We start from the raw sequence: 13,282 nt of genomic DNA, 5'->3' as shown, positions 1-13,282 counted from the left end.
TAAGGATGGTGAAAGATCTTTTATTTGTCCAGACTGTACAGGGTGGCTCAAAAAGTCACTTAACACCCACAGTACAAGGCCACTGCAGCGCGCAACATAGAAATGGTGATGACCAAGCGATATCAGGCTAAGGGGGAACCACATTGACGCCACCCGTGTGGTCGGCGGCCATCTTGAATTCAACTTCAGAATTTTAAATTGGAAGGGGGTGATATGATATATCAAATCAGGCTAGAAATGCAATGGTGAAGGTTTTTTAGACGAATCTTTAACCAGTAAAAAGTTATGACTGGATTCTTGTACCAATTTGCTCCTTTTCGAGGTGTTAGAAAAATGCCTTCAAATTTGTTTAGCGCATCGGTAACACATCGAGATCAAAGTGATGTCTAGTGAGAGAAGTTCGCATGCCATTGCACACGATTTTAATCAGATACATCCACGAAGAGATGCGCATTATGAATGGTTGTCGCGAACAATTTACAGTGTGACGCTTCCATTGAATTAAAAGTCCTTCACAGTGACAACGCTAATGTTTATGTTCATATGGAAGTTCATAAACAGAATATTCGATGCTTTTTATCTGATAACCCATTTTCGACAGATCAAAGCTGAATGGTTAGTGCTGGTAACTTAATGGTGTGGCGTGCTGTGTGGAACACAATTGGTTAGTCAATTTTCCATCAACAGAACCTTAACTGCTTAGGGCTACTTGGATTTGTTAAATAAACTGGTTTTTTCATCCTTGCTTAAGGAAGAAGGTACTTTTTACAGTTTTTTTTTCAATAGGGAGGAACACCAGAACACTATGGGAACGTTGTGAAGCAGTTTCTGTCCAAAGTTAGTTATCAGATGACAAGGGTCGCATATTCTGTTTATGAACTTCCTTATGAACATAAACATTAGCATTGTCACTGTGAAGGACTTTTAATTCAATGGAAGCGTCACACTGTAAATTGTTCGCGACAACCATTCATAATGCGCAACTCTTCGTGGATGTATCTGATTAAAATCATGTGCAATGGCATGCGAGCTTCTCTCCCTAGACATCACTTTGATCTCGATGTGTTACCGATGCGCTAAACAAATTTGAAGGCATTTTTCTAACACCTCGAAAAGGAGCAAATTGGTACAAGAATCCAGTCATAACTTTTACTGGTTAAAGATACGTCAAAAAAACCTTCACCATTGCATTTCTCGTGAAATTCTAGCTTGATTTGATATATCATGTCAGCCCCTTCCCATTTAAAATTCTGAAGTTGAATTCAAGATGACTGACATCAAGATGGCCGCCGACCACGCGGATGGCGTCAGTATGGTTCCCCCTTGGCCTGATAACGATTGGTCGTCACTATTTCTATGTTGCGCGCTGCAGTGGCCTTGTACTGTGGGTGTTAAGTGACTTATTGAGCCATAACTTTGTGGTATTGTTAACTCTGCAACAAATAAAGTTAGGTGAAAACAAATGTCACAGTTGTTTTCCTGGTAAAATTCTAGCCCATTTTGATATGTCGCGCGACCCCCTTCCAATTTAAATTTCTGAAGTTGAATTCAAGATGGCTACCGACCATGCGGGTGACGTCCATGTGGTTCCCCCTTGGCCAAGCAACGATTGGTCATCGCCATTTTCACGTTCCATGCCGCAGTGGCCTTGTACTGGGGGTGTTAAGTGACTTATTGAGCCACCCTGTATATGTGTAATCCATGGCCTTCTCGTAACAAATTGTGACGTATCACACCCTTGATTATTAGTTTTTAAACAATGTTATTTTATTTCTTTGTGCAAATCTCATATGTCATTATATAAATAAAATGTAAGTGGATCAATATACTTATCTACCTACAAAGACAACATTGTGGAACTTTCTTTACAATTTCTGTTGCACTTTATGATGTGAAAGAACAAAATATATGATCTAATCGTAATTTTTTAATAAAATCTTCCCTGCACTCATGTTATTATTTGAAATTAGCTGCAATTTTCAGTAAACGTCCAAAAATGTTCCCTCTTTTGAATCTTGCCACTAGTTTCACCTTTCTGACTTTTGTACACAGGGACGGCGACAGTGGTGGGCACGGGTGGGCAAGCGCCCACCGAAAAATTCCTGTACCCACCCGATTGACCACCCAATCAAATTCAATAAGAACATATACTTGGGGATATGTGAATGACTCAATAAATAAGTGTATTCTGGTGTTCATAATATGTATATTTTACTAGTGAATATTATCTATGCTAGAAATGTTCACATATTATCAACCCATAAAAGGCCAATTTTGCCATTGGAAAGTGAAAGAGCTATTGAAAAAAACTGTGATCAAATTAATACTTCTATGATTAAAAGCAGCTAGTAGGCTTAGGAGGCTCAAAATTATGCAGGGTATGATTAAGATTAGATCAGAATTTAGGGTGTACTTGAGGACTGCAGCCCAGGTCTTCACTGGGAAAGACTGCTTTGAAAAGTACCACATAATTAAAAAGTAGGTACTTCGGATGTGGTAAGGAATACCATGAAACTGTGTAGAGGGGATTGGAGTGAGGTCTTGGTGCGGTAAGCTCCGGGCCTCCACATACGTACATAAATCGCGGCCTGAGTATGATTAAAATATTCTCCAAATAAACAAATAAAAACATCATCTTAGCGTTACTTCCTCCAGCAACACAATAAATTATTTAGACTTTCTAATTATTAGAAGAATTAGATGGGTAAGTCATGTGACACGAATGACAGAGGAAAGAATAGTTTACAGGATTCTTGTTGGGAAACCTGATGGTAAGAGACCAGTAGGTAGGCCAACACGAAGATGGAGGGCTAACGTTGAGATGGACCTAAAGGAAATTAGCTCTGCATTGAAATTCCAGAAGTGTCCCTTTCTTTATTTCATTACAATTTTTATATACCTGTCATCTTCAAATACCAATATGGTATGTGAAATATCATCAACTTTATATTCGTTCTATTAATAAGAAGTAATCACAATAATTACTACAATACCGAAGTGAATAAATTTTGATAAACCAGTTATGCATGGAAAAAGCTACAGAATTATTCAATTGCTATTGAGTGGCTTATCATATTTAGAAAGCCTCGTTCGACACATCATTTTGCCACATGAATCAGCAGAAAATGTCGACAGAATCTGTAGATGCAGCTGAAGTAAAGAAAAAAGTTGTCACGAAATATCCGGAAGACATTTTTGTGAGTTTGTTTTTAAGCCCACTTTTATGCTCAGATAGGCTAATCGGGACTAAACCTACAGTTTAACGTGTAGTCTAGTCCGAACCAGTGTGCATTGTGCTTCCACCAAAGGAGGAGGGAGTCGAACACATGACCTCTTCATTATAATGGACAGCGTTATGCCATTGGGGAAAATATATATAGAAAGAACTCGCACCAAACGTGTCATTTTATCACCACAGGAGATGCGTCCATTTTAAGAGGGTGATTGCCTGAGACAAATATTTGAGACTTTCGGAAAACAACGTCATTGTTCACGGAATTAGCTGCCTTGATCCACTAATAAAACGGTGTGCAATTGAAACTACCATTTGAACTTTCTAAGAGGTATGAACTAACGCAACTCCATTTTTGGAAGAGTAAGTTGTGGTTGATTTGTTTTATTTTAAGTCATTTTGATAATGACGACGATAAGGTTCAATGGTGATTAGATGTAAGTGACGAAGGAGCGAAAACAAACACATGCTGACACTCAAGATACAATCCCACATAAATTATTACTTCGACTGTGGTACCAGGCGCCAGGGACTCGTTGCCCTGCATGAATAAAGTTTGCAGGGTATGCTGTACAGGACAGAGGTTGATGATTCTAGTGTGTTCGAAATGGTCACGCCATACAACCCAAGTCATCTATGAAAAATAAATGGATTATTCCTGGTACGGTGATCAACTTCGATGAATTCCTTGTGTCCGAAATCATTTTGTTACCTCAAAAAATATGTTCATGTAACCATACATGTATTGCTTCTCCCACTTGAGTAACATGACTTAGTTCAGAAAACTAATATCAACTTAGGTAATAATCTCTTCAATTCTGAACATATTTTTCAATCTTACCTGTTTATTTCTTATGGGCAGGGACGTCGTTAGGGGGGGCTGGGGGGGGGCTTTGGCCCCGGCAGTTGTAACTCTGGCCCCCGCAAACAAAATTTTGATCGATTAAAAATTATCCTAAATTAATACTACATATTATTTTCTGGTAAATTTGTAGCAGAGTTGGAAACACTGTTCCGAAGAAAATCTTCGGAAGCAAATGTAGGACAGCAAAATTCCACCCTTTCCTTGCTTACCAGATTATAACCAAGGTCATAAAATCTGCCTGCTTAGAGGTTATTACCCTTGTCCTAAGTTCCTGGAAACCAGAGATCCGACCCTTTTGTTGCAAATGACCCTTCCAATACAGACGGAATCAAAGACTCCGCCGTGGCCGAGCGGTCAACAGTAGGTGGTCGAGCGACATAGGCTATGGAGAGAGTTCTCCAGTACTGACATTGTTCTGAGATTTAAAATTGCTCTATGCTTCAGCTTCAGAGCCACATATTAGCTTTGTGTTCTTGCTTGCGAGGAAGGTCTGCTATCGGGTTCCTACGGTCACTGTGTATTTGTTCGTGTGTGGGAAGAGTTCTAGCGTTGATGTGCATTTCCATCTTGAATGGATAAATTTATCAAAACCGGATATTTTAAAACTATCTCAAAACATGTGGAAGATGACGGCAATGAAGAGGGTGTTGGTCCAAGTTCTGACGTTCTAAAGTTAGACAAAACAAGTGAATGTACTAATATGAAAACAATTACTGATCTTGGGGTAGATAATCCTAGGCAACCACTTTTGCAAAACTATCCAAATACTACGTTCGGAAAGCGAAAGCGGTCATTTCAAAAACACTGGTTTGCATCTGCGCCGTGGCTAGAATATAGTGTGGAACTTGACACATGCTTTTGTTTTCCATGCCGTAAATTTGGCACAGATTCAGGATATGCAGAATCAAGTTTCAGGAAAATAGGGATTCGCAACTGGAAGAAACCATGTGAAAAAATTAAGGAAAACGAGGAACGTCCTATCATCTAAAATGCATGGAACTGTGGGCGAATTACAAAGTGAGTACCAATCAGTTTTGTAAAACAATTATATGTGTGTGTGTGTGTGTTCGTAGTTTAACTTAAATAATGAAATATGTATATGTCTGTATATCGAGTGTTCAAATTGAAAAAAATGCTGAGGAGAAAAGTCATATCAGCTTCCCTTTTCAAATTTTGAGAGTTGTACCTAAAACATACGGACTGATGGTTCAAAGTAAATAACACAAATTTTCCAATTAATGTACAAGAGTTCAGTAATCACAGATCTCGTCTCAGTGGACTTTTATTTCATATCAGAATTATTTTTCTTAGAGGAAAGCAAATTAATCAGGAAATATTTTCTCATCAAATACATATTGTAATTTGCAAACCAACAACAGTATTAATTTTAATGTAAAATTCAGTACAGAAACTGACAATTTATATGCTGATATTAATGTAATGTTTACTTGAAGTTGAAAGAAATGATTACGTCAAATTCTTAGCAATAGCAAAATATGATCGAGAATATTTAAGAGGAAAATTCTTTACCTGGTCAGGAGTTAAATTAAAAAATTCAATTTGAACACTGGAAGTACTTTGATTTTCGTTTCCTGATTTTACATTACTTTACTGACACTTCTGGCTAATGTCAAAGATATGCAACGGTGATACAAGAAATTAATGCATGGACAGTTGTCACGGACGCAAATGGCAGGAACGCAAATGACAGGATCGCAAATTGTCACGTACGCAATGGCAGTGCCAATTGCCAAGGACGACGTGACTTCCGGTCGGACGTAAGTTTGTATACCCAAGTATACTGTAGACAAATGAGGCACAGGCGGAGAAAAACGTACAACCACTGATCGGTCGCACGGCAGCTGCTAAACTGGACGCGATGAACGTCTCGACGCTACTGTCAACTCAACCTCTTTCACAGCGAGCGCGGCTCTGCTCGTCTTACCTACCTGCGAGACTTACTACGGCCGTTACGCGCGCTTATTCACGCATGAGGGTTGACCTTAGCTTAATGTAAGACGCAATTCATCTGCGTAACATATATATATATGTATGTTCATATAACTATAACTGTGTGTTATTTCACTCTCCACTATAGATAACCTTTCAGTAACACACACACAGAGAGCTGCAAGTTATGGTAATCCTAGCCTGCCTCAATCTTCCAAATACCTTATGTTCTAATTTCACCTCGGCTAAAACTCAGGCGGCTAAATGGGATACTCTGACCCCTCTCAGGTACGGGCTTGGTGAATAAAGCATTGAGAACTTTAAGGGTGTTGTTGGTGAATCATAAAATAAATGAACAACTCTTCTCAAATTTTAAGATTGGCAACTTCATCTTCTGGGAGGTTACTTTGACCTTTCTTTTCATTCATTTTTATCCAGGAGATGGTTTATTTTCCAATACATACGAAAGCTTACATTACACTCAAGTTACAATTTACAGTCCAATAAATTTAAAAGAAATACAGAATCCCCTGTTCGTTAATATTCGATTCGATGAATCCAGAATTCTAATTTGCTGCATGTCTCCACGGGAAAAAAAATCCAAATATGTGTATGTGCAGGGAATAGTTACGTGTGTGTGTGCGTCGCTAGGAGGAAGCCGTACCAGGGAAGAGAACCCTGCCGTTTTTGCAACCGTAGACGAAGCTTACGGCCTACCATTCAGTAGCAGACAAAAACTTTCGTACATGCCCCTTCCTACAGTATTGCGACCAAAATGTGTCACGAGTGTCGATGTTAATACGGGCAGGATTTTAAGCAGAGTAGAATCTACGGGCTCCACTGAGTACTTGGGATCGAGAAACGTTAATAGGCAGAGCTTGCATCAAGATACACTCCAATGATGACATTTCCATTGAAAAACGAGACATATTGCATTACATGTTTAGTTTTGCTTCCTTGCCCAAATAAGTCTGCGTTAAATAAATTTTGAAGAAGGCCAAAATAAAGTTCGAAGATTTGAAATTCTATCATTTATCCGTAAGAATGAGAATATATGGGTCAACAGTGACAAATACATGTCCAATAGGCAGGCGTCATTAACCTCCAAGGATTTCGGCCTATCCTAACCTGTCGTCCCATAACATTGTAAATTTCGGAGTATAAATTGTGCTTGGCGAAATACAGGTATATTTATTCCCAAGTGTCATTAGATGTTTATATCGTAGAGCCGACGCTGATGGAATGCGTGCAAACTAAGCTCCGCATTTACTTATATACCTTTCCAATCGATGCTCACTTGTTAAGCATTACGTAATTTGCACAGCGCGACTTGCGACATTTCCAAAAACTAAATACTCATCAATGTCTATATTCACAATCTCAATATCAAAGTTGAACTAATTTCCACGTTGCAGCAAAACCAAATAAAATTGTATAAGGGGAACGATTCATCTCTGTTAATAAGGACTAAACTCTAATCATTCCCCGTTGCAACTTGAACCTTATTGAATACATTAAACTTAAAAGAACAGATTCGATCTTCCCATTGTTGTTAAACGAAATCTATGTCAATCTAAATCATAAACATTTTTCTGCCGTGAAAGAACACAGATTTACTTATCCAATATTAAAGATTCGGTCAGAAAATTAACATATAGATTATTACATTAGGCTGCGTTTACACTTATTGTTACAATAAAGAAAATATTAGTGGATTATATAAGTCTAGTAATAATCTTTCTATTTATCAAAAATTATGAAATATGAAATATTAAATATCAAATAATAAGAACTAACTAATATAAAATAACCCAGAATAATTAACGGCACATGGATATGAGCCGTGAGGTTCATATCACAGTAACAAAAAAAAGCGCCTGCCTCTCCAGGCGAGGACATCGCGTAGCGGTAATGTCGTCACCATATAATTAAGAGATCCTGGCCTGGGTTCGATATCTAGTGGACGCACATAGTGGTTTGGATCCAACTTTAAACTGTACGTCCAGTCCCGATTGGCCTATCTGTGCATGAAGAGGACTTAATACAAAAACTCATGGACTCGAACTTAGATCAATTTGGGACAAAATCGTAATTCGGTAGCTAATGTGCTCAGCCACAGTAGGTTTTCATTTTGGCTATTTTACCTTTTTTCCTACCTCGTAGGTTAATTTTTACAAGTCGATGAGGATGGATGAATGATGGACGGATGGAAAGGTGATGGGAGCATAGACAAACAGAATGAGTCACCAATGGCTGGTGGAGGTTTGAACATGGGATCTCTGATTCCGTAGCCCTTTACGCTTACCACTCCGCCACGAACACTGGAATAAATTAAATAAGTAATGCCATTGTTTAGAATGGATGTCGGGGAGAGTGGAAGCCTAGCTAATAACAATGTACACTAATGCATTGTTGGCATTGCTAGCAGATGTTAACGGTCTACTGATACCTCACACAATGGAGAAATAATCTTTACCTATATTTGCATTGTTTTAAAATATATATATAGCACTGACGAACGAAGGAACAAAGCTAATCTTTATGGTGTAGAGCAGGAATTTCCAAACTTTTTCGTTTCGCCGCGCCGTTAGTGTTTCAAGATTTTTTCACGGCGTCCAAATCAGAATGTAGGCCTATCTAATACTTGCTTTGATTGATTGATTGATTGAATTGATGTTTTAAGTCCATTTCATGCACAATAAGGCTAATCGGAACTGGACCTACAGTTTAAAGTGGGATCCGTACCACTATGTGCCTACCCGTGACCCCTTTATTACAAGGTGGCGACTCTAACACTACGCCACCGGGGAGGCCCTATCTAACACTTGTAACGCTCTGTTAGTGTGCATAGGTTGCTTTCCTTAAGTTAAAAAATAAACATATATTTCAAATTCCGAAACATTTTTTATGTAAAATGTTCTAAATAAGAACATGTATTTGGAACAATCATATCAATGACTGAATTTCAGTGAAAATATTGGAACATCTTGCGGCGGCCCCATATGCCTACCAGGTCGCCCCAGAGCACACTTTGGGAACCACTGGTCTAGAGATTACAATTTCTGTAAAACTGAGTCCGAGGTTTGAATCCTGAAGGAGATATTATTTTCTTTCACTATTACAATAACTGATCCCATTGTCGTCGTAATCAACAATAATTTAAAGTCCATTTTATGCTCAAATAGATTAATTGGAACTGGATTTATAATTTAAATTTGACTCCGACCCATTGTGCAATGCGTCTCCATCGGGACTTGAACCTGGCACTCTTTGGTTACAAGGCAACGTGGTAAACCACACCGAGGAGGTCCGCCGTGGTAAACATGACGTTATAATAAATATGCAATATAAAGCAAAAACATGAATTTATTCTTAAGAATGTTAAAAAACAACAACAACAAGAAACAGAACATTTGAGTCGCCAATAATATTCTGCATATTACATATCATAATTGTGATGGCGATTTGTGAGTTTTACTTCATTAATTGCCATTCATGATCGCCAACATTGCGATTAACTAAAAGTAACACAAAAGCGGCACAACATTTAAAAAAATATAATATACGTAGAATAAAAAAAATAGGTGTGAAACTGAAAAAGAAAGGTAATAACAAGTTGATATTTACTACCTATTTTTTGTGCTTTTTGAAGTTGTCAAATTTTGTCATTTTTGGCGCTATATATGTTATACTGTCTCTCACCCTCTCCTCTGAAAAAAAAAAACCTGCACACGTTAGTGTCTAGAGGAGAGTTACAAATCACTCGCATAATTTAAAGTGCTGTTTGCGCTGGAATACTACTAAATGTGCTAGAATTTAAATTTGACAATAATTTCAATGTTAAAAGCGTCATTATTATTATTATTATTATTATTATTATTATTATTATTATTATTATTATTAATGTTTTTATAACGTCCTATTATTGTTATAATTACGTCCCTGCCTAAATTCACAGCCAGAAATAAGATTGATTGATTGATTGAGTTGTTTTAAGTCCACTTTGTGCACAGTAAGGTTAATCGGGACTGGACCTACAGTTTCAAGTGGGATCCGAACCACTATGTGCCTCCACCTGGTATCGAACCCGGTACCCCCTTAATTACAAGGGAACGACGGTACCACTGCGCCATCGGGAAGGCCCAGAAATTAGAATAAAACGCGATCTTCTTTCTTCAGGAAAGCAACATCTTGACAGGCGGCCCTAAGACCAGCACAAAGCTTGAATGGAGACAATACAACAAGCTTGTTCAACAAATGTTGGCGAGATGGTTGCGGACAACCAAAGGCGGCACTGCGTTCCAAATACTCTCTGAACTGCCCATCATAAAATGTTCCTGCGAGACCTATTTCTAATCTGTGGTCGTCACTGTATGACTAGACCCCTTTGTGTCGAACCTGACAAATTGCAGGGAGCGGTCTTTCTTGCTTTAAGGGATTAAGGGAAGGAAATGGCATTCAACTGGCAGGGAAGACTTATCCCTGGGTTGAGTTATTGTACCCCTGCTGTTTCAGTGCACCGTTTCTGTAAGGCAATACGCAAATACGGTTAAATTTTCCCTTCCCCACTAAACCTTTGTTTTCGATTCATTTTGTTCATTCTGCTAGATTTTGCTTCTATCCAGGGTGCCAAGTACCAGAACAGTCCAATGACCTCGCTGCCTTCGAGCAAGCAATAACTTTAGTGAGGAGAAAGGAGGGCTTGGTGAGGGAGGAGGCGCAGATGCAAGAGGACGAAGAAAATGTAGCAGTTTACTTACATGATGACTCGTGAAAGTATTTGTTATTGCCTGTTTGAAAGAATGAAAGGTATGAAATTAGTAATATTTTTCTTGTTCGCTTCGCTTTCAATATAAGCGTTTCTAATAAGTAACAAGTTATAATTGTTACCCCAAAAAACTGTGTATATGTGTGCGTGTGCGTGTATGTAATATGATTTGGTAATGATGACGTACTGGATACCAAATAATGAAAAAAGTAAAGTAATGTGCTCCCCTGTGCTTTTCGCTATGCCATGAAAGCGTATAGGGGTGTGTAGTTAGGGCTCCACACTTTCTTGATCACGGCCGAAGGTGGAGGTGATGTGATCAATCAGCACCACGTCCCTGGCCTCGTTTACCTGCCAGAGTTTCCTCCATGTACCCACTTTATACGTACGACGCTGGGTGGGCACCGGAGCCGCTCGAACAGGTGAAAAAAAAATCCCGGGATCCTCCAGAATGAATAGGAAAGATCCTACACAGAATAATTTATCAGTTTAGCACTTCCACAGGGGATATAGTTTCGATAAAAAAGAAGAGGTTGTCATTGAGACAAGCAGAAAGTAAAATACATTAAGGAAAACTGTAAAGTAATAGTTTAATAGTAATTACATAAATTGATTTGCTTCCTGAAAATTGTTGAACTCTAATTTTTATTTGACCTCCAGTATTCACATATACGTATATTATATACACTTCTTAGTAGTTTAATATACCAATGCACTATATATGTAGCAATATTATAATGTAATATAATATTATATATATATATATATATATATATATATATATATATATATGTATATATATATATATATATGGTGTGTGTATGTGTGTGTGTGTACATTACACACACAGAGTTATTTACCTTTACTGTCTGGAAATATTTACATAGGAACAAATTTCAGATTTGGCCCCCCCGAACCGATCAACCTAGCTACGTCCCTGCTTATGGGTGTAATTCTGTCAAAATAGCCTTTCATTAGCCTAGGAATACTTAATGGATAATGAACAAAGAATTGGTTTTTCGTGTGTGTTTTAAATCATTCCTAATGAGACGTTAATTTTAATCCAAACATTCAGTGGCGGCGATTAGAGGGAGCGGGAGGTGGGGAATGCAGCCCCTCCCCCGGCACATTTCGCCACTTTTTGCCATTTTTGCCCCCGCACTATGACCTCTTTATGCTAAGCCTTTTCTACCAAAATAAAGTATAGACCGTGTTAAAAATGTAAACATAAACATTGCCCGGTCCCCCCGGAACTTCCGGTTTAGGCCAGTCCCCGTTGTTGCCAATGCAGATTCACCAGTATACGAAGTATGAAATGGGCGCTTGTTTTCATCAGTTGTGCGCCGATAGTCAAGAAAGGTATTTGTTAAAGTTCTACTATGAAGGAGTGGACGTCTAGAATCCGTCGGATTATCAACTGCAGAGCAGATTGTTAAAATATGACTTGTCTTTGTGGCCGCCAGTTGTACAGCATACTACATACAAGTATCTCATGTACACACACACACGACGAACTCAAAACGTACGAAAGTTTAGATATATTCAATTATTTTGTAAATGTAAAAGTGAGGGAAAGGTAATTCTATAAAACTAGTGATATTATTATATTATAAAGTATGCTTAAGTGAATCTTTGCTAACAAAACTGCAGAAGTAATGAAATGTCATATAACAAATGCTAGTAAATATATGTGCTTTCAACGTCGCCTTTCCGTATGAGGGATTTAGGGAAAACCTATGATGGCATGCCACTTTCACTTGAACGAATTTACTTCAAGCAACAAGGGAGTTTTCAGACTGAAGCGACAAGCGATACCAGGATTTAGCACAGAAGCATTCCATCTAAAGCAAACCATTCACCAGTCACGCTTGCGCAAATAACAGGCCGTGGCAACACAATGCACGGTATTGATAAAACGACCCATTCCGAGCGACAAGCGACACCTGCAATTTGTCGTGTTTCTTTAATTCGGAAAGTGTTGTTTATTTTTGAATGTTGGTTTCCAAGAGACACGTATCGCAGCAGTCTGAAAGCTTCCTTTCGAACCAATTCACCACGAGAAAATGCACGTGTCGCTTGGACTGGACTGTTGTTTTCTCAGTACCATGCATCGTGTCGACTCGGTCTTTTGTACTCGTATGCAAGGTGAATTGTTTCCTTTAGAGTAAAGGGGCTGTTGCTTGTCGCTTTGGTGTGTAATCTCCGCGCCACTTAAAAGTGAATCCTCAGTGATAAATGCAATTTTTCGAACCGAAGCGACACGACAAGCTGCACGTGTCGCTCACATTTCCAATGGCGTGTATTTTGCCGGCTGAGACTTGATTTCCGATGAGCGGTAAATGCTTATTTATAGACTAAATGGGTCTGTGTCGCTTGTCACTTCGGTACGAATCACTGCTGCCGCTTGTCGCTTCGGTTTGAAACTTCACTGAGAGGCGTGCCTTTCACCACAACACAATACGCAGAT

This window comes from Lepisma saccharinum, chromosome 16 (genome assembly GCF_977018435.1).
Source record: "Lepisma saccharinum chromosome 16, izLepSacc3.1, whole genome shotgun sequence".
In the NCBI taxonomy this organism is placed as follows: Eukaryota; Metazoa; Arthropoda; class Insecta; order Zygentoma; family Lepismatidae; genus Lepisma; species Lepisma saccharinum.
The sequence above is the reverse complement of the archived record's forward strand: the minus strand, read 5'-3'. Positions refer to the sequence as shown.